Below are 23,510 nucleotides of genomic sequence, written 5' to 3'. Positions count from 1 at the left end.
ATTTTTCTTGAGTAAAGCAGCTATTTCACTGTTTTTCAAGCAATAGGCCAAGGACTGCCTACATCAGAAACATCTGGAGTCTTGTTAAAATTTTACTTCTAGGAGTATACAGGCCAAAGGCTGATGGAGAATGTGTATTTACAAATAAGCACATTAGATGGTATTTACATCCACTAAAGTTTGGGAAACACTGAACTACTTGATGATGGTGAAGGGCAACTAGACCCAGATCACTGACCTTCACTTGTCTAGACAAGCAAAAGAGTGGCTGTTCATCCATGACAGACTTTCTAATTTTTGAGATCAAGATAACAGTTATTTTTAATTGGAACATAATTGCTTTACAATGTTGTATTGATTCCTGCCATATATCAGCATGAATCAGCCATAGGTATACATATGTGCTCTCCCTCTTAAACCTCCTTCCCACCTCCTACCCCCTCCCACCCCTCTAGGTTGTCACAGGGTAGTGAGGTGAGTTCCCTGCATTATATAGCAAATTCCCACTGGCTGTCTATTTTTCACATATGGTAGTATATAGCTTTCAATGCTATTCTCTCAATTCAGCATTCTCCTTCCCCTACTGTGTCCCACGGGTCTGTTCTGTTTGTCTTTGTCTCTATTGCTGCCCTAAAAATAGGCTCATCAGTACCACTTTCGGTAGATTCCATATATATGTGTTAATATTTGCTTTTATCTTTCTGACTTTCCTCACTCTGTATAACAGACTCTGGGTCCATCCACCTCACTGGAACTGACTCAAATTTGTTCTTTTCATGGCTGAGTAATATTTGATTGTATGTATATGTACCACAACTTCTTTATCCATTCATCTGTTTATGGACATCTAGGTTGCTTCCATGTCCTAGCTATTGTGCATAATACTGCAATGAACATTGGGGTATATGGGCCTGTTAGAATTGTGGTTTCCTTAGCGTATATCTGAGAAGGCGATGGCACCCCACTCCAGTACTCTTGCCTGGAAAATACCATGGATGGAGGAACCTGATAGGCTGCAGTCCATGGGGTGAAGAGTTGGACACGGCTGAGCGACTTCACTTTCATTTTTCACTTTCATGCATTGGAGAAGGAAATGGCAACCCACTCCAGTGTTCTTGCCTGGAGAATCCCAGGGACGGGGGAGCCTGGTTGGGCTGCCATCTATGGGGTCGCACAGAGTCGGACATGACTGAAGTGACTTAGCAGCAGCAGAGCATTTTTAATTTATGTAACTGTGTTATTCATAATTCTTTGTTAATTCTCTATTTTTTCTAGGCCCTTGTTAAATATGTTAAGTGATTCTTGCATTTTCTCCATTCTAATTTTGAGGTTTTTGGACCATCTTTGCTATCATTACTCTGAATTCTTTTTCAGGTAGTTTGCCTATATCTTCTGTGTTTGTTTGGTCTTGTGGGTTTTTATGTTGTTCCTTCATTCCACAATATTTCTCTGTCTTTTCATTTTATCTAATTTACTTTGTTTGAGGTCTCCTTTCCTCAGGATATAGTGTTGTAGTTGCTTTTGCTTTTGGTCTCCACCCTCAGTGGCTGAGGTTGGTACAGTGGATTATGTAGGTTCTGTCTTGGGAAGAACTTGTAACTGTATTCTGGTGGGAGGAGAGTTTTTTCCTCTGATGGGCAGGTCTGTATGACAAGCAGGTTTTGTTGTGTCTGTGGGAATCCTACCTGCTGCTGATTGGGTTTGTGTTCTTGTCTTGCTTGCTATTTGGGTGAGGCACCCTGCATTGGGTGTTGCTGGCAGTTGGGTGGTGATAATCTTGGATACGGAGAAGGCAATGGCACCCCACTCCAGTACTTTTGCCTGGAAAATCCCATGGATGGAGGAGCCTGGTAGGCTGCAGTTCATGGGGTCACTAAGAGTCGGACAGGGCTGAGCAACTTCACTTTCACTTTTCACTTTCATGCATTGGAGAAGGAAATGGCAACCCACTCCAGTGTCCTTGCCTGGAGAATCCCAGGGACGGGGAAGCCTGGTAGGCTGTCATCTATGGGGTCACACAGAGTCAGACGTGACTGAAGAGACTTAGCAGCAGCAGCAGCAGTCTTGGATATAGGTGGAGGCCTTCATTGAGTTCTTACTGGTTAATAGACCCTGGGTTCAAGAGTTCTCTGGCAGTCTAGTGTCCTCTATTCAGCACTCCCACTCCAGAGGTCAGGCCTGATCTCTAGTCAGGGAACCAAGATCCCACAAACTGTTTGTTATTGCAATAAATGAGATTAAAAAAAAAAAATGACAAACAGACAAGAAAGAAACATAAAAGAACCCCAGACAAATGGTAAAGGCAAAATCAGACAAAGAAACAAAAACAAAGGAACATACACATACACACAGAAACAAAACCAAAAGAGTCCATAGAAAACAATAAGAGAGTGACTCAGTGGGCAAAGGAAAATCAAAATGATATCAACCAATTCAAAACAAAATTAAATAAAACACAAAACAAGCCCATAGCAGAGTGCCAACTTAAGTATAAAACAAAGAAAATAAATAGACTAACAAACATGGTGGAAATAAAAAAAAAAAAAGGAAAAAACACAGAACTACAGTAAGCCAAGAAGTAGAAGTATATAAAGGTAGTAAACTGTGATTGAAAAAAGGAAAGTTTTCAACAGCCTAAATGGAGATAATAACTATAAAAAACAACAACCTCAGCATCAGAGAAGAAAAAAAAGAAGAGAAATATTCCAGAGCCAGCTACATGTGTTAAGTTGCTTCAGTCATGTCTGACTCTTTGCGACCCTGTGGACTGTATCCCTCCAGGATTCTCTGTCCATGGGATTTCCCAGGCAAGGAAACTGGAGTGGGTTGTCATTTCCTTCTCCATGGGATCTTCTTGACCCAGGGATCAGACCCACGTCTCTTATGTCTCCTGCGCTGGCAGGCAGGTTCTTTACCATTAGCACCACCTAGGAATCCCTAAAACCAACTATGGAATGAATCAAAATATAAGAATAATAAATGTTTTTCTTGAGTTTCAGCTGTCGGCCTCCTTTCCCTCACTGTGAGCCAGAGCCCACCTTTACCTTCTAGGAGGCCCTCCAAATCTGAAGCAGGACTGGTTTCTTGACCTACTGTGGGGACAACTCAGATGCTAATCTGGTCCTACTCCTGTGTGTTCTTACCTCCAATGTCCACAGCTGCCAGAGCTAGGGCATTTTCTTTTGTGGGAACAATGGTTGTCCTTTTATATATTCCATAGACACAGGATCTACCTAGTTACTCATACGGACTTAATCTGCAGCTTGTACAGCTGGTGAAAGGTTTTCAATCCTCTTCCTTAGCCATTCCACCCCTGGAGCTCAACTGTGGTTTTATCCCCATCTCTGCATGTGAGTCGTCCACAGAAGTCTTCTCCCAAGGCTGCCCTGGTGGACTTGGATCTGCCCAGTGACGACCAGGTGTGGAGGTGTCACGGTTGCTGGGATTGCATTGACCCCATTGGGGAGAGGTGCACAGGGAAGCTGGAGGCCTTAGACATGGGAAATATGGCCTTTTGAGGACTCTTTCCTAGCCTCTGGCAGCTCTTCCCCAGTGAGACTGAGTGTGGCAGTGGTATGGCTGCTTAGGGACCCTAGAGGTGCCAGGTATGCAGGGAAGCTGACAGTCACAAGTGCAGGAGATATGCTGCTATTAAAGTCTTTTTCTAGCCTCTGGCAGCTCTCCCCCAGTGAGTACTGAGTGTGGTGGTGCTGTGGCTTCTTGGATTGTGGAGACCTCAGCAGCGCCAGGTGTGCAGTGAAGCCAGCAGCTGTGAGCACAGAAGACATAACACTGTTAGAATCCTTTTCTAGCCTCTATCAGCTGGCACTCAAAAAGGTCTTCCTGGCTGGACCTTCTCTATTTTGCAATGTGTCAGGAGCTCAAAGGTCTACCCTTGATGGAGTCTTTCTCTATTGGTCAGCTGCTGGCACCAGCCTGTTGGGAAAGAGTGGCTACAGAGATGGCTCCACCCTCTGTGCACGACTCAGCAGTAGCACTCTGCCTCCCTGGCTGCTCGGCTTTCCTCCAAAGGCATTCTGTGCTGCAATCTCCTCCCTCCTGTCTTCTCCAGCCATCTTCCTGAAGTCAACAGCAGTCCTCTCCAGTCTCTAGACTCCAGCTCCCAGCTGCTGCTCATTCCAGTGGGCGTGTGTCCCTGTCTGGGGTATGTAGGCCCACAGCACAAATTGTCTGTGTGGTTCTCACTCCATTCATTCACAGATCAGCTGCTTCACTCTCTGGCAGCCTCAAACATGTCTACTCTGTCCCAACTGATTGCCCTAATGTGGGGATCTCATCCCTGCTTCAGTTCCTCAACCCCCTGGGTGCAGATCCGGTCCCAGCTCACTCTCCCCCTCTTTTTCTCTTCCTTCTTTCATCCTACTGCGTTTTGGGTGGATCTATATTTTCATTCTCTGTGGTCAGGGACTCCTGCCAGCTCTCAGCTGGTCATCTGAGAGATTCTTGATATCTTATAAGTAAGGAATGAACATGCCATTCAGTCTTGTATGTCAACTAATTTGTTCATTTTTGAGGACATTTCCTACAGAGTAATTGCTTGTCTACTGGCAAAATGGGTAAACATAGAGTTTAATTTGGCAGTTTTACAATGACATACTTTTGAAGTGCTTTTGCAATATTTTTTGGATTTAGTTATTTACAATGAGTGTATTTTTTATAGAATGCAGAAACATTATAAAGAGCATATCTTAGGTTCTAGATGTATACATAGCAATAACTCTTTTTTTTAAATTTTTTTTTAAATTTTATTTTATTTTTAAACTTTACATAATTGTATTAGTTTTGCCAAATATCAAAATGAATCTGCCACAGGTATACATGTGTTCCCCAAAACTCAAAATCAATAAAAATCTCAACCATATAATACTGAAAGAAAGAAGAGTTGTAGAATGAAATACAAAAATGGTACTAAAATCTCTGTGTAAACTAAACAGGTTAATAATACACAATGATTATAGATGTATTTAGGATACAGTAAAAGTACAAAGCCACACAAGGAAATGATATCCACCAAATGTGGAATACTGCTGATCTTCATATATGTCATGGGCAGGGATGGACTGGGTTCAAAGTGGGTGGCATGATGAACTGAACCATATCTGTTCTATTGATACTTTGTTTCAAACAAGAGAGAGATCTAAAGCAGATATGGCAAAATATTGAGATTTAATAAGGCTATTATATAGAGAGATTATATACAGAGATTCATTGTGTACAATTTTTTGTATGCTTGGAATATTTAATTTATAATGAGATGGGCAAAACTCTCACTCTTTCCCATTACACTCACATCTCATTGGCCAGGAACTCTATAACTGAGCCACTGAGGCGTTAAGGTGGGGAAGTAGCCCCCTGATGGAATCTGGAGACAAACACAAACACACCAATGCATGGGCTTCACAGAGGCTGTTCAGGCCCAATGAGAAGTCTATACCTAATATAGTTATTCTGCTTGGTGACTCAGAAGTAGTAAATTGAATGGTGTGTGTGTATGTTGGGCTGGTGTCATAGAAAATGAATCAAAGAAGAGAATTTGGGACACACGTTTATGGGAACAAGATGAAGTGATGATGCTCCTCTGATACCAAGAAGTTAAAATTGCTTGGGCCTAAAAGTTCCACATAGTACATACACTCTTGGGAATGGTGATACTATCAGATGGACTATGATGTATCGTTCTTATTTTTCATGTGGGGAAACTGGCTCTTTCTTCTACAAAACTAACGTTATCCAAGTGGGTAGTATAAAAAAATGACTTAAAATATGGTCCTGTTTTTCCTGGTGAAGTGCAAGGTTAAAGACCAAGAAGAAAACAAGCCATTGCCATCCAGTGCTGTAGGTATTACGTTGACAGGCATAGCATCAAACAAGCACTGGGGAAAACAGGTATCAGGGAAATCTTTGCATCACCATATAGTGCATAATTTTCCCTGTGACTCACAACAGTACTTTACTTTGTAAATTTGCAAATTTTGTTTCTCTGCTAGTAGCCTTCAGTCTTTATTCTTAAGACTATTTAGAAAGCACCCTATATACAAATGTGTTCTGTTCTGAGAGTGCGTTCAATAGTCCAATTCGTTCATTAAGTCTAACAAAGTTAGCCTACATATCCAACTAACACAACTGACTATATAGTACTGTACTGTAATAGGTTTATAATACTTTTCACACAAACAAGACATAAAAAGCAAACCAAAAAAAAAAAATTAATCTCTAAGTACAGTGCCTTGAAAAGTACAGTAGTACAGTACAACAGATGGCAGACAGGAACTGGCATCAGGTGAATAGGCAAGAAGAGTTATTGACTGGAGGAGGGAGAGGGGGTGGGAGACGGTAGAGCTGAAGGATCATCAGCAATAGGAGATGGAAGGCAGGCTGCAGTTTCTACTCATGCCTGAAGTTGATGGAACACACTTTTGCATCTTTCAAAGTTCACAACTTGAAGGTTTGCATGTAGAGGAACTGCTGTACTCAAAGTGAAAAACAGACTGAGAATAAAATAATCAAGTCACAAAATTTGAACTCTCTCAAGAAGTTTATACAAAAAATAATTTAATTTAAAAAGCTTCCTCTTGGGAATATATAACTCTTCAGGTTACTTTTTCCCCTCCAAATTATGATGTTACCATATATCCATGGAAATAAAAACACACTTTGTTTTACAGTATGAACTTCTTTCTAACACAGCTTCATATATTAATTTCAAATATATGAGATGAATGAAAAGGACTTTTCATTGCTTCATAATTTTACTTTCTTTGCATTGTTTTCCTGTTATATTTCTCTTTATATTTAATGACCTAAAATACATAATTCTGAAAACTGTGATAATCAAGGGCTACATAGAGAAATTTTACAATTTTTGAATACATGTAAAATCTTAGCAAGTGTTTCTGATTTGAGACATAGTATAAAATGCTTCAATTACATAGGCAAAAATTCTAACAGCAAATTCTTTCTTTTAGTCTTCTGTTTTCATCATGTCTTAAGCTAATAATGGCCAAGTTATCATAGTAGAGGTTAAAAGGACAGACTACTTTAAGTTGTCTTTTTTGGGTCTTGAACATTGTAAGTCACCCATGATTCTCAATATGATTTATTGAGTTGACAAGAAAACAAAACAAAACACTTCTTCAAAGTCCAAAGTTGTGTAAATAAAGTGTAACATTTCAGTCTTACTGATATCTCTGCATCTTGGATTCTTTTAAACAAACCCTTTAAAGGAGTTGTTTTAGGATTTTCATCAAAACAAGAGTACCTTCTAAACAAAATGTGTAGTTACTTTGAAGAGTTGTTCTAAGCTGTTAAAGAGATTTTCTTGAAGGGAAGCCCTGGGGAGAGGGAAAGGAGCATTTGAAACATGAAAATCTTGGCAGATATAGTGTGAAAATAAGTATTATCTATACCATTAATTAGAAAATGTTATTTGAATGAATTTTGCTTTAAAATTTATTTACTTTATCAATATAGAACATAATGTAAGTAATGTTTCTTGATTAAGCTAAAAAGAATAAGAACAAAGGAATTTTAAAAATTCCCTGTTAGTCTTTTTTCTGAGGCACACTTCTCAGACTTCAGGGTCATCATCTCAAAAAACAAATTCTAGGATTCCTTAGAAAATTCTGTGACCCTGAGTCTCAGAGTTGTCATTTTTTATTCTATGCTTTTTGTGTCACGCATAAGAAAACATCTTTTGGAAATCATTTGGCCATTGATATATACTATAGAAGTGTTGGTTTTTGTTTCAATACAAGCTTTTTAATGAGAAAGATAAAGGATGTCAGTATGTCTTAGCTAAAGAAGGAAACTTAATGGCAAAGACAGCGATAGTGTTCTTTCATGGAGCTTTCTATTCTAGTGTTATTAGCTTTATACATAATAACAATTTTGATAGCAACAGAAAAGCCAGAGAAATCTACCTCTAGTCTTTAATTTCATAAATGACAGTACTTTCTGACAATATTTTTATGAATAAATAAGGTGGTTTTCTTTTGTACAGTGAAGTTTATTTTAAAAGACTGTAGCTTCATAGGCCCATATTGGTTTTGTTTTTCCTGGCTGTAGGGATGGGGTCTGTGCTCTGTTTCTGATAAATTTCCCCTTGTTTTCAGTTCTGACAGATATTCCTTTGAATATGGTGTATGAAAATATTCTAGCATCAAACCAAGAATATCTAACCTTATTTATGTCTGTATTCTGTCCTTAAACACAAACAGCTGTGCACACATACATCTGTCTCATGTCTGACCAAGTACTGCTGTCCAGGTCTTCATATATACAAATAAATGTTCCCAGTTTTATGGGAAATCGTGGCTGGTGCAGCAGGAGTTTCAAAACCCACATGCATTTTTCAAATCTTACTTGCACAAACAAAAAGAGGAAAAATACAGGCAAGCCAGGTTTGGAATTGCTGACTTTTAGAGTCAGTACAGAATGACTGAAGAATCTATATTTTGACCAAAAAAAAAAAAAAAGAGAGAACATGTAAAAAAATTACAATTTGTCAAATCTTTTAGAGCTTAGGTTATGCCTTGGTAAAGAAAAACTAATTCTAAAGTCTTCATTAGTGCTGCTTGCTGTATAACTCTGGGAAAGCAACTTACTGACTGATCGTTAGAAAGACCAGATGAGCAAAGTCCTTGATAAATTTCTCGGTTCTCATTATTAAACACTTTGAGAAGTCACAGACCAAGTAGAGATTCAAGAAGTTCCTCATTTTGATGATAAGATTAGGAGATATGTTTTATTTCATTATTATGTTTGAATGTCTTCCCCAATTTTCTATAATGAACATGAACCACTTTTATAATTAGTTTTAAAAGTTATTATAATAATTTCCCATTTAACCTTGAGGTTGGTAAGTCAAACAATAAAGGCTATGGAGAGATTTTTTAAAAATACATATTATTATTTTATATATTTAAAAAAAATGTTTTATTCCTTGTTTCACCTTATCTGGAAAAAAAGACACCCTACCCTGGAGAATTGGGCTTCTCTCGTAGCTCAGATGGTAAAGAATCTGCCTGCAATGCAGGAGAGCTAGATTTGATCCCTGGGTTGGGAACATCCCCTGGAGGAGGGCATGGCAATCCATTCCAATATTCTTGCTTGGAGAATCCCCATGGACCCAGGAGCCTGGCAGGTTACAGACCATGGGGTCGTAAACAGTCACACACAAATGAGTGACTAAGCACTGCACAGCACTCTGGAGAATTAATTTTTAAATGAAATGAAAATGAAAGCAAGTGGCAAAATATATTTGCCACCAATGGAGAAGCCAAGAAAAGCTTCTGCAAAATTCTACAAGGTTTGTGATCATTGGCATACTTCCAGTTATGTGATAGAATATGGCTCTGTTTTGTCTGAAATAGTAATTAAATCATTAATTTTTCTGTACCTGTAAAAGTCAAGCAATATATCTAGGGAAATTTGAAATCTTTTTCAAGAATTCACAAACTGTTTCTATTCTGATTGCCAGTTCAAGATGACAGATAGAGAACATGTATTAAACTTCCTTCCTCTTCAACCCCATTAAATTATAGGAAATGTGTACTAAATAAAATAAGTCCAAATAGCACAGGGCCATCAGTAGTCCAGAGACTATGAGGAATCCAAACTGAAAGACAGGTGTGAAATTTTTCTGGAGGAAAAAACTAGTGGGAACTCTCTTCCTGGTAGAATCTCTAATAGCTCTGTGTGAGACAGTCATGGGAAAAATGAGAAGGCTTATAATTTTGTTAAAGATCTGCCCACTTTAAAAACAGGGAGTGATAAAAGACAAACCCAATCTAATTCCAACCCCAACTTTCATGGGTACAAAGACTGTAAGTTCAAGCTAAACAAAGCTCTTTTTAAAGAGATTAAAAGCTATGTGAGGGGAAGGCAGAGCAGTTAGAGGGGTTGGGGGTGGTTGCTGATTCAATTCCTTCTGCTTCTCAGCTCTAGGTGTCTATTATGCAGAAGGAAGCTTGCCATCTGAACACTGGAAAACATCTGACTCGGGAGAAAACAGAGATAGTTGAGAAGAAAAGGTAATGTGTATCTATGCATATGATCATTTCTAATATGTGGATCCTGAAAGACGGAAAATCTTCCTTTAGGATTTCAAGCCATAACTAAGCAGACTTGAAGAGGCCAGTTCCATAGCTTTCGCCAATGAAACCAGACCTACCCGTGAATATTCCCTTTATGTAATTAACAAATTATCTTTCTAAAAAATAGTTTGATTAGAAAAACATTTCAAAATAGAGACTTGACAATGTCTGCATAAAATAAGCTATGAACACAAACATTTAAATTCTCTCCTTCTCCAAAAGCACGAACCATACAGCAAGACTACCTGAGTTCAAATTCTGTTTTAACCATATACTAGCTGAATGACCTTAAGGAAGTTGCTTAAACTCTCTGTCCTGTTTCCTCATCTTTAAACAGCTGTAATAAAGTGCACACACACGGGATATTTGTGAGGATTAGATGAACTACTATAAGATACTTGTCAGTTGGACCTTAGGACATATTACTAAGTAAGCATTTATTACTGACATTGCTATTGGGTGACATCATCAACTCAATGGGCATGAGTTTGAACAAACCCCAAGGGTTAGTGATGGACAGGGAAGCCTGGCATGCTGCAATACATGAGGTCACAAAGACTTGGGCATGACTGAGCTACTGAACAGAACGGATCATGAAAAAAGGAAGAAGAGTTGTTTGTTTGTTGGCAAAGTGATAGTGATGTCTCTGCTTTTTAATACACTTTCTAGGTTTGTCCCTTGGACAGAAAGGAGATCAAACCAATCAAAGCTAAAGTAAATCAACCCTGAATATTCATTGGATGGATGGTTGCTGAAGTTCCAATACTTTGGCCATCTGATGCAAAGAGCTGATACATTGAAAAAGACCCTGATCCTGGGAAAGACTGAGGGCATAAGAGGGCAATAGACTATAAGATGTTTGGATGGCAAAACATATTAAAAAGCAGAGACATTACTTTGCCAGCAAAGGTCCATCTAGTCAAAGCTATGGTTTTTCAGGCTTCTGTGGTGGCTCAGATGGTAAAGCATCTGCCTGCAGTGTGGAAGACCCAGGTTCAATCCCTGGGTCAGGAAGATCCCCTGGAGAAGGAAATGGCAACCCACTCCAGTACTCTTGCCTAAAAAATTCCATGGACAGAGGAGCCTGGCGGGCTACAGTCCATGGGGTCACAAACAGTCGGACCCAACTGAAAGACTTCACACTCATGGTTTTTCCAGTAGTCATGTGTGGATATGAGAGTTTGACCATAAAGAAGGCTGAACACTGAAGAATTGGTGCTTTGGAACTGTGGTGTTGGAAAAGACTCTTGAGAGTCTGCTGGACTGCAAGGATATCAAATCAGTCAACCCTAAAGGAAATCAATCCTAAATATACATTGGAAGGACTGATGCTGAAACTGAAGCTCCAATACTTTGACCATCTGATGTGAAGAGCCAACTCTTTAGAAAAGACCCTGATGCTTGGAAAGATTGAAAGCAGGAGGAAAAGGAGACTACAGAGGATGCAATGGTTGGATGGCATCTATGATTCAATGGACATGAGTTTGGGCAAGCTCTGGAAGATGGTGATGGACAGGGAAGCCTGGCATGCTGCAGTCCATGGGGTTGCAAAGAATCAGTCACAACTTAGTGACTGAACAACAACAACAAAGTTTTGTCATAGCTTTTCTTCCAAGGAGCAAGCATCTTTTAATTTTGTGGCTGCAGTCACTGTTCACAGTAATTTTGGAGCCCAAGAAAATAAAATCTGTCACTGTTTCCAATTTTTTCCCATTTCTTTGCCATGAATTGAGGGGACCAGATGCCATGATCTTTGCTTTTTGAATGTTGAGTCTTAAGTCAGCTTTTTCACCCTCCTCTTTTACCCCTATCAAGGGGCTCTTTAGTTCCTCTTCACTTTCTGCCATAAGAGTGGTATCATCTGCATATATGAGGTTGTTGACATTTCTCTTGGCAATCTTGTTTCCAGCTTGTGATTTATCCAGCTGGGCAATTCCCATGATGTACTCTGCAAAGAAGTTAAAGAAGCAGGAGTGACAATATACAGCCTTGATGTATTCCTTTCAAATTTTGAACCAGTCCATTGTTCCATGTCCAGTTTTAACTGTTGCTTTTTGATCCACATATAGGTTTCTCAGGAGACAGGTAAGGTGGTCTGGTATTCCCACCTCTTTAAGAAATTTCTACAGTTTGGTGTGATCCACATGGTCAAAGGGTTTAGCATTGTCAAGCAGAAGTAGATTTTTTTTTTAAATTCCTTTGGTTTTTCTATGATCCAATGGGTGTTGGCAGTTTGATCTCTGGCTCCTGTCCCTTTTGTAAATCTAGCTTGTACATTTGGAAGTTCTTGGTTCAAGTACTATTAAAGTCTTTGTTGTTGATCAGTCATTCAGTCACATCTGATTCTTTGTGACCCCGTGGATTGCAGCACACCAGGTTTCCCTGTCATTCACAATCTCCCATAATTTGCTCAAACTCATGTCCATCAAGTCGGTGATGCCATCCAACCATTTCATCCTCTGTTGTCCCCTTCTCCTCCTGCCTTCAATCTTTCCCAGCATCATGGTCTTTTCTAATGACCATGGCAATGACATGGCTAATGACAATGGCTCTTCACATCAGGTGGCCAAATTACTGCAGCTTCAGCATCAGTCCTTCCAATGAATCTTCAGTGTTAATTTTAAGATTGACTGATTTGATCTCTTTGCAGTCCAAGGGACTCTCAAGAGTCTTCTCCAACATCACAGTTTGAAAGCATCAGTTCTTCAGTGTTCAACCGTCTTTATGGTTCAACTCTCACATCCATACATGACTACTGGATGTATGACCAGTAGTCATATTGAAATCTACCTTGAAGAATATTGAGCATTATCTTGCTAACATGTGAAATGATACCAATTGAACCATGGTTTCAAGATTATTTGGCATTGCCTTTCTTTGGGATTGAATTGAAAACTTTTTCCAGTCCTGTGGCCACTGCCGAGTTTTCCAAATTTGCTAGCATATTGAGTGCAGCACTTTAACAGCATCATCTTTTATGATTTGAAATAACTCAGATGAAATTGCATTATCTCCACTAGCTTTGTTCATAAGAATGCTTCCTAAGGTCCACCTGACTTCACACTCCAGAATGTCTGGCTCTAGGTGAGTGAACAGAGCATCACAATTATCTGGGTCATTAAGACATTTTTGCATCATCCTTCTGTGTATTCTTGCTACCTCTTCTTAATCATTTCTGCTTTTGTTAGGTCCCTCCTTGCCATTTCTGTCACTTACTGTGCCCATCTTTACATGAAATGTTCCCTTGGTATCTCTAATTTTCAGGAAGAGAGCTCTTGTCTTTCCTTTTCTACTGTTTTCCTGTATTTATTTACAATATTTACATTATTCACTTAAGAAGACTTTTTTTTTTTAATCTCTCCTTGCTCTTCTATGGAACTCTACATTCAGTTAGGTATATCTTTCTCTTTCTCCTTTGCCTTTTGGTTCTTTTATTTTCTCAGCTAGTTGTGAGGCCTCCTCAGACAAGACATTTTGTCTTCTTGCAGTTCTTTTACTTTGGTATGGTTTTGGTCAATATCACAAATCTGTGCAATGTTACAAATCTACATCCTTAGTTCTTCCGATCTCAGTCTACCAAATCTAATACCTTGAATCTATCTGTCACCTCCACTGTATGATCATACAAGAACAAATTTAGGTCATACCTGAATGATGTAATGGTTTTCCTTACTTTCTTCAATTTAAACCTGAATTTTACAATAAGGAATTCATGATCTGAGTCACAGTTATCTCCCAGTCTTGTTTTTGCTGACTGTACAGAGTTTCTCCATCTTCAGCTGCAAAGAATATGATCAATTTGATTTCAGTTTTAACCATCTGGTGATGTCCATGTGTAGAATCATTTTTTGTGTTATTGAAAGAGGGTCTTTGCTATGACCAGTGTGTTCTCTTGGCAAAAATCTGTTAGTCTTTGCCCTACTTCATTTTGTACTCCAAGGCAAAACGTTCCTGTTACTCCAGATTTCTCTTGACTTCCTACTTTTGCATTCCAGTCCACTATGATGAAAAGGACATCTTTTAGGTGTTGGTTTCAGAAGTTCTTGTAGGTCATCATAGAACCGTTCAACTTCAGCTCCTTCAGCATTAGTGGTTGGGGCATAGAGTTGGATTACTGTGATGCTGAATGAATCAAGATCATTGATTCATTTGAATCAATGAATGAATTCTTGGAATTCATTCATCAATGAATCCTTGGAGATGAGTCAAGATCATTCTGTCATTTTTGAGAATGCACCCAAGTACTGCATTTTGGACTACTGTTGACTATGAAGTCTACTCCATTTCTTTTAAGGGATTCTTGCCCACTGTAGTAGATATAATGGCCATCAGAATTAAATTCACCCATTCCTCTCCATTTCAGTTCACTGATTCCTAAAGTGTTGATGTTCATTCTTGCCATTAACATGCCACTCTTGCCATCTTCAGCTTGAACTACTTGAGTATTATTATGATATTATAATATGAGTTTTTTATTCTAGTCACTCATCCATTCATTCAGCAAATGTATAGTGAGTCTCTACTGTATATTACTGCCTGGAAAATCCCATAGACAGAGGAGCCTGGTAGGCTACAGTCCATGGGATCACAAAGAGTCAGACATGACTGAGCGACTTTACTTTCTTTCACTGTGTATTAGACACTGTGCAAAACACTGAGCTTAGCACATAGAACTTTGTGGTCTAATGAGAAACTTACACATTACTGAAAAATGTATTTAATTACAAATTATGAATATTATGAATGAAAGGAATAAGACTCAGTAGCAATGAAAACTGTTTACTGATTCAGGGATAGAAAAAACAGTGGGAAAAAAACAGAATCAAGAACCAGATCCACACATCTTTGGAAGCTTGATAAATATCAAGTTTTTATAAATGGATGGGGAAAGGAAAGACTATCCAATACATTTTAAATATCAGGATATTTTGTTATCCAGACTAGAAAAAAAATGGAATTATATTAATACCTCTTACCACACATAAAATAAATTCTAGGAGGTTAGTGTGAAAGAAAAACCAAAAGTTTGATATTAGATCTTTTTCAAAAGGATGTATTTATGACTTTTATACAAGGAAGTAGTTTTTAGGTCACAAAGATCATAAATCATAAAAATATCAATAAGGATGACTAAACACACAAAATTTCAGTGCTATCTATAAAAGCTTTATACCTAGAAAACATAAATACATAACAGAAAAGTGTAAATATATAACAAAATGAAAAACAAAGCAATAGATAGTGGTCAAAGGGCACAAACAGACTTCAGAAAAAATGAATAAAAGAAAAGGAGATGCTAGAGAGTTTTGGTATTCTCTGATTTTCTTGCAAACAAAATAAACTCACCATTGATGGTTATTCTGACTAATATACCTGTGAAAAGGTGTTTAACCTCTTAGTGTCACTCCAGCCAAAGCCACCATGGACATATGTAAAGCTGAACCATTGTGTTTCTTACTTGTTCCACTGGAGAGATCACTCACTATGGTGACCTGAGCTGCATCTGAGTGAGAGAGGGTCAGAAAGAACTTGTTATGGATTAAGGCTTGGATAAGTGCTTTAGAGGAGGACATAAGAGGTGAGACATTGCTCTGAACTGGATATTGTCTGGAAGTACAGTAATTGTGTAACTGTTAATTCTTATATAGAAAGAGCATGGCCCCACCCATCAGAACAACACCCAGTTTCCCCCTCAGTCAGTCTCCCCCATCAGGAATCTTCCATAAGCCTCTTATCCTTCTCCATCAGAAGACAGACAGACTGAAAACCACAGTCACAGAAAACTAACCAATCTAATAGCATGGACCACAGACTTGTCTAACTCAATGAAACTACGAGCCATGCCACATAGGGCCAGTCAAGACAGATGGGTCATGGTGGAGAGTTCTGACAAAATGTGGTCACTGGAGAAGGAAATGGCAAACCACTTCAGTATTCTTTCCTTGAGAACCCCATGAACAGTATGAAAAGACAAAATGATAGGATACTGAAAGAGGAACTCCCCAGGTCAGTAGGTGCCCAATATGCTACTGGAGATCAGTGGAGAAATAACTCCAGAAAGAGTGAAGAGACAGAGCCAAAGCAAAAACATCACCTAGTTGTGGATGTGACTGGTGATGGAAGCAAGGCCCGATGCTGTAAAGGACAATATTGCATAGGAACCTGGAATGTCAGGTCTATGAATCAAGGCAAATTGGAAGTGGTCAAACAGGAGATGGCAAGAGTGAGCATCAACATTTTAAGAATCAGTGAATTAGATGGACTGGAATGGGTGAATTTAACTCAGAGGACCATTATATTTACTACTGTGGGCAAGAATCCCTTAGAAGAAATGGAGCAGCTATCATAGTCAACAAGAGTCCAGAATGCAGTACTTGGATGCAATCTCAAAAGTGACAAAATGATCTCTGTTCATTTCCAAGGCAAACCATTCAATATCACGGTAATCCAAATCTACGCCCTGACCAGTAATGATGAAGAAACTGAAGTTGAACGGTTCTATGAAGACCTACAAGACCTTGAAGAATTAACACCCAAAAAAGATGTCCTTTTCATTATAGGGAACTGGAATGCAAAAGTAGGAAGTCAAAAAACGCCTGGCTGCTAAGCTGCTGTTAAGTCACTTCAGTTGTGTCTGACTCTGTGCGACCTCATAGGTGGAAGCCCACCAGGCTCCCCCGTCCCTGGGATTCTCCAGGCAAGAACACTGGAGTGGGTTGCCATTTCCTTCTTCAATGCATGAAAGTGAAAAGTGAAAGTGAAGCTGCTCAGTCGTGTCCAACTCTTTGCTACCCCATGGACTGCAGCCTACCAGGCTCCTCCGTTCATGGGATTTTCCAGGCAAGAGTACTGGAGTGGGGTGCCATTGCCTTCTCCCAATAAACACCTGGAGTAACAGGCAAATTTGGTCTTGGAGTACAGAATGAAGCAGGGCAAAGGTTAATAGAGTTTTGCCGAGAGAATGCACTGGTCATAGCAAACACCCTCTTCCAACAACACAAGAGAAGACTCTACACATGGATATCACCAGATGGTGAACACCAAAATCAGATTGATTACATTCTTTGCAGCCAAAGATGGAGAAGCTCTATACAGTCAGCAAAAACAAGACTGGGAGCTGACTGTGGCTCAGACCATGAACTCCTTATTGCCAAATTCAGACTTAAATTGAAGAAAGTAGGGAAAACCACTAGACCATTAAGGTATGACCTAAATCAAATCCCTTATGATTATACACTGGAGGTGAGAAATAGATTTAAGGGACTAGATCTGATAGAGTTCCTCATGAACTATGGATGGAGGTTCATAACATTGACAGGAGACAGGGATCAAGACCATCCCAAGAAAAAGAAATGCAAAAAAGCAAAATGGCTGTTTGAGGAGGCCTTATAAATAGCTGTCAAAAAAAGAGAAGTGAAAAGCAAAGGAGGAAAGGAAAGATATACCCATTTGAATGCAGAGTTCCAAAGAATAGCAAGGAGAGTTAAAGAAAGCCTTCCTCAGTGATCAGTGCAAAGAAATAGAGGAAAACAATACAATAGGAAAGACTAGAGATCTCTCCAAGGGAACTTTTCATGCAAAGATGGGCTCAATAAAGGACAGAAATGGTATGGACTTAACAGAAGCAGAAGATATTAAGAGGTGGCAAGAATACACAGAAGAACTGTACAAAAAATCTTCATGAGTGTGATCACTAACCTAGAGCCAGACATCCTGGAAAGAGGTCAAGGAGACCTTAGGAAGCATCACTATGAATAAAGGTAGTGGAGGTGATGGAATTCCAGTTGAGCTATTTCAAAACCTAAAAGATGATGCTGTGAAAGTGCTGCACTCAATATGCCAGCAAATTTGGGAAACTCAGCAGTGGCCACAGGGCTGGAAAAGGTCTGTTTTCATTCCAATCCCTAAGAAAGGCAATGCCAAAGAATGTTCAAACTACTGCACAATTGTACTCATCTCACACACTAGTGAAGTAAAGCTCAAAATTCTCCAAGTCAGGCTTCAACAATACATGAACCATGAACTTCCAGATGTTCAAGCTGGTTTTAGAAAGGCAGAGGAACCAGAAATCAAGTTTTCAACATCTGCTGTATCATCAAAAAAGCAAGAGAGTTCCAGAAAAACATCTATTTCTGCTTTATTAACTATGCCAAAGCATTTGAGTATGTGGATCACAAGAAACTGTGGAAAATTCTTCAAGAGATGGGAATGCCAGACCACCTGACCTGCCTCTTGAGAAATCTGTATGCTGGTCAGGAAGCAACAGTTAGAACTAAACATGGAACAACAGCTGCTGCTGCTGATGCTAAGTCACTTCAGTTGTGTCCGACCTCTGTGTGACTCCATAGATGACAGGCCATCAGGGACAGTCCCTGGGATTCTCCAGGCAAGAACAGTGGAGTGGGTTGCCATTTCCTTCTCCAAAGGAACAACAGACTGGTTCCAAATAGGAAAAGGAGTACATCAAGGCTGTATATTGTCACCCTGTTTTTTAAACTTCTATGCAGAGTACATCATGAAAAACACTGGACTGGATGAAGCACAAGCTGAAATCAAGATTGCCAAGAGAAATATTAATAACCTCAGATATGCAGATGACACCATTCTTATGGCAGAAAACAAAGAAAAACTAAAGAGCCTCTTCATGAAAGTGGAAGAGGAGGGTGAAAAAGTTAGCTGAAAGCTCAACATTCAGAAAACTAAGATCATGGCATCTGGTCCCATCACTTCATGGCCAATATATGGGGAAACAGTGGAAACAGTGGCAGACTTTATTTTTTGGGGTTTCAAAATCAGTGCAGATTGTGACTGCAGCCATGAAATTAAAAGACACTTCCTCCTTGGAAGGAAAATTATGACCAACCTAGACAGCATTATAAAGCAGAGACATTACTTTGCTATCAAAGGTCTGTCTAGTCAAGGCCATGGTCTTTCCAGTAGTCATGTACAGATGTGAGAGTTGGACTGTAAAGAAATCTGAGCACCAAAGAATTGATGCTTTTGAACTGTGGTGTTGGAGAAGACTCTTGAGAGTCCCTTGGACTGCAAGGAGATCCAACCAGTCCATCTTAAAGGAAATAAGTCCTTAATATTCATTGGAAGGACTGATGTTGAAGCTGAAACTCCAATACTTTGGCCACCTGATGGGAAGAACCAACTCACTGGAAAAGACCCTGATGCTGAGAAAGATTGAAGGTGGAAGAAGAAGGGGATGACAGAGGATGAGATGATTGGATGGCATCACTGACTCGATGGACATGAGTTTGAGTAAGCTCTGGGAATTGGCAATGGACAGAGAAGCCTGGCATGTTGCAGTCCATGGGGGTCACAAAGAGTTAGACATGACTGAGGGAGTGAACTGAACTGAATTGGTATAGAAATAGGGAAGTGTAGAATGAATCTGAAACTGTAATTGGAAAAGGAGAAACAGTTATTTTTACTAGCCAGGATAGAGGGATTCCTGGCCATTTTTATTTTTTGAGCAATGCTCATGTTTCTGTTTATATTGAGTACAATTACAATAGTACCCCAGGTTTTTGTCTTATCTATCACAGTCACAGAGTGGCCTTGTTTGTTGTTGATGTTCTATAAAATTGTCATTGTTTACCTTGAGAGCACCAATTTCCAAGTATTTATAGTAGGAAAAAATTGAGAACAACCTAAATGTCCATCAGCAGGAGAAAATGGAATAGAAATATGGAATATTAAAGAACATAGAAACCCAAATTATATACACAGTATTTTTTAATGTACAAGAATTATGTATATACATGGAATGCTGCTCCTGCTGCTAAATGGCTTCAGTCATATCCGACTCCATGCGACCCCATAGGCACAAAAGATAGAATGTATCAATGAATATATCATTTGTGATGATAGTACATTTATGGATGTAGTAAGTCACAAATGTAAGATAATAGTTACATTTGGGAAGGAAAGAAAGTGAACTGAAGAAAGCATACATTATGGGTTTCAACAATCTGAAGCACTTTATTAAAAGAGTAACTTTAAAAAATTATGGTGAAAATGCCAACATTCGATGAATTTGAGTTATGAGTGAATGGGTGATTATTTATTAATTTTTACATCTGATGCTTGATATTTTTCATAATTATAGAAAATCAAATCATAGTTTCAAAACTTATATGCCAAAACTTTTGAAATTTTTCATTTTATCCTTTCTTTACATGGAGAAAATCTACTGATGAAATCCCCCACTGCAGGAGAATTTAGTGTAATTTAGGATTCTTGTAGGAGTAATCGGAATGATCAGATTAAGGCAGCTTTCTACTGTGAAAGTTGGGATCACCCAGAAAATATCCTTGCATTGGGGGGCCTGTCCAATTTATGCCAGCATTAAATGCACACTTTGGAAAGAGTTTATTTAGAATGAATCTGCTCCTGATTTTGAAATTCTTTAAGAAAAAAGAACAAGTATGGGAGGACAAAAGGAATAATGGGGGAAAATCCTATAATCTAAAAACTGTTTGATTAACTGCTAGAAAACCTAATTGAGTTATGCAAGCCTTTTACAATTATAACTAACACGTCTTGTTTATTTCATTACCAATTAGAAATAATCCTCAGGGAGAATGTTAGTGTGATTTAGGACCCTTATAGGAATGATCTGAACGACGAGTAAGTCAGGGAGATGGAATTTTAATGATTCAACTGGTCTCCATTTTCTGGGTTTGGTCCATATGGTAATAACTTACCAACAAGTATTTTCAGAAAGTGAGAAGAGACATGAAAATCATCTCTAGTGACAGGCAAGAGTATTTTAAAAGTGTTAATGAAAGGCTTTTCACGACATGTGTTAAAGACGGTAAGGAGAACTTTCAAGAGGGACAACTGCAGAGAGAGTTTTCCAGTAGGAAAGAGTGCTTAACTCAGTTTAAGAACAAGTGAAGATTTACAGCCAGTAAACAGGGTGGGGTGGGGGATGGAAGATAACTGTGTAAATATCAAAGCTAAGGTGATTCTGGCTGACCTGACTTGACAATATTCTTGCTGAAGTTAGGCCAGATTGACAAAATATCAAGGAAGGGATTTTTGTTAATCTGACTCAGCAGGATTTTTGCTAAAACTGGGCAAAGCACAGAAAAAGCAGAGCACAAGGTCATAGAAGAAGAGCCTCTCTGTTGCTGCTACTGCTAAGTCGCTTCAGTCGCGTCCGACTCTGTGCGACCCCATAGACGGCAGCCCACCAGGCTCCCCCGTCCCTGGGATTCTTCAGGCAAGAACACTGGAGTGGGTTGCCATTTCCTTTTCCAATGCAGGAAAGTGAAAAGTGAAAGTGAAGTCGCTCAGTTGTGTCCGACTCTTAGCTTTCCCATTGACTGCAGCCCACCAGGATCCTCCGTCCATGGGGTTTTCCAGGCAAGAGTACTGGAGTGGGGTGCCATTGCCTTCTCTGAAGAGCCTCTCAGAGGAGCCTAACTGAATTTTGGTCAAGGAGAAAGTCTTCATCAAATATTAGTATAAGAATATGTGGCTAGACTTTGGGAAGAAATCATTGGGACTTGGAGCATTTGGGACAGAATAATATAAAATTAAAGTCTAAAGTCTAAATGTCACACACAAGTCTGCTTTCTGTCTTTTCATGATTCCAGGCTTTAACCTTCTAGCCAACAGCTCCAATATCTGAAAAGGAATAAAATATTACCAATGAAGGACCTTATTGCCCAGTAGTTCTTAGACAGCTGCATCTTAGTTGTTGCTATTCAGTCATTCAGTCATGTTCAACTCTTCATGACCCCATTTACTGTATGCCAGGCTTCCCTGTCCTTCACCACCTTTTGGAATTTGCTCAAACTCATGCCCATGGAGTCAGTGATGCCATCCAACCATCTCATCCTCTGTATTCCCCTTCTCCTCCTTCCCTGAATCTTTCCCAGCATCAGGGTCTTTTCCAATGAGTTGGCCCTTCACATTAGGTGACCAAAGAGCTTCACCTACAGCATCAGTCCTTCCAAAGAATATGCAGGGTGGGTTTCCTTAAGATTGACTGACTTGATCTCACTGCTGTCCAAGGGACTCTTAAGGGTCTTCTCCAGCACCACAGTTCGAAAGCATCAATTCTTCGGTGCTCAGTCTTCCTCATGGTCCATCTCTCACATCCATATACATAACTACTGAAAAAGTCATAACTTTGTATGGACTTTCTTGGCGAAGCGATGTCTCTGCTTTTTAATACACTGTCTAGGTTTTGTCATACTTTTTCCTTCAAGAGCAAGCGTCTTTTGATTTCATGGCTGCAGTCACCATCTATAGTGATTTTGGAGCCCAAGAAAATAAAGTCTGCCAGTGTTTCCATTTTTTTCTCCATCTATTTGCTATGAAATAGTGGGACCAGATGCTAGGAGCTTAGCATTTTGAATGTTGAGTTTTACACCAGTTTTTTCACTCTCCTCTTTCACCTTCATCAAGAGACTCTTTAGTTCCTCTTCACTTTCTGTCGTTAGGGTGGTATTATCTGTATATCTGAGGTTATTGATATTCCTCCTGGAAATCTTGATCCTAGCTTGTGACTCATCCAGTCCAGCATTTCACATGATGTACTCTGCATATAAGTTAAATAAGCAGGGTGACAATATACAGCCTTGATGTAATTCTTTCCCAGTTTTGAACCAGTCCATTATTCCATGTCCAGTTCTGCTGCTTTTTGTCCTGCATACAGGTTTCTCAGAAGACAGATAAGTTTGTCTGGTATTTCCATCTCTTTAAGAATTTTCCACAGTTTCCTGTGCTACTCGCTTCAAAGGCTTTAGTATAGTCAGTGAAGCAGAAGTAGATGTTTTGCTGGAATTCTCTTGCTTTTTCTATGATCCAAAGTATGTTGACAATTTAAAAATCAAGATGATATTCTATTGTGAACCTCTCATGATAAAACACGTATGGAAGAAGAAATATTGTGATATGTGACTCTAGACTACAGCATTTGCAATGGGAAAAAAGCATTGTTACAGCTTGTTCAACAAGAAATCAACAACCATTGTTCCTTTTACTTTGTGGCTCTAGCCATCAGGAGTTATAATAAAACATTCAAAGTACAATGGTTGTGGACAAGATGTTTTTGTGAATTCTGCTACTTTATAACAACCTAGGGAGAATGTCTGAAATATTGCTTAGTGTACAACTACCACAATAGTGTGGCTGAACTCTTGACATCATAGAGTAGAAAACTCTCACCCACACTGATACAGTTGAAGAGTGACTGAGCCAGAAAGGTGTTTATAATTCTTGGAGCAAGAATAAGCATAGACAGCACATCTGTTTGATCTCTATCCTATAAATGTGTGTGTGCATGGAGTGGTCAAAGTGAGAATTCCAGATTCAGAATGAAGTCAGAACTAGACTCTAGCCCCTTCACATACTAGATCTGTGACTTTGACA

The 23,510-nt window shown here is 39.2% G+C and overlaps 1 long non-coding RNA gene across 1 annotated transcript in view; it reads left to right on the top strand.

The window, feature by feature from the left end:
- Positions 1-3,929: 3,929 nt before the first annotated feature.
- Positions 3,930-23,510, top strand: part of LOC112584579 — a 123,471-nt gene continuing 103,890 nt past the window's right edge. The window contains exons 1-2 of the long non-coding RNA XR_003108872.3: positions 3,930-4,165; positions 9,961-10,052. This is a non-coding gene — a long non-coding RNA (uncharacterized LOC112584579). The remainder of the gene's footprint in view (positions 4,166-9,960; positions 10,053-23,510) is intronic.

The sequence above is a fragment of the Bubalus bubalis genome, chromosome 4 (genome assembly GCF_019923935.1).
Source record: "Bubalus bubalis isolate 160015118507 breed Murrah chromosome 4, NDDB_SH_1, whole genome shotgun sequence".
NCBI classification, from domain to species: domain Eukaryota; kingdom Metazoa; phylum Chordata; class Mammalia; order Artiodactyla; family Bovidae; genus Bubalus; species Bubalus bubalis.
Note: the sequence above shows the minus strand (reverse complement) of the source record. Positions and strands in the feature narration are given on the sequence as shown.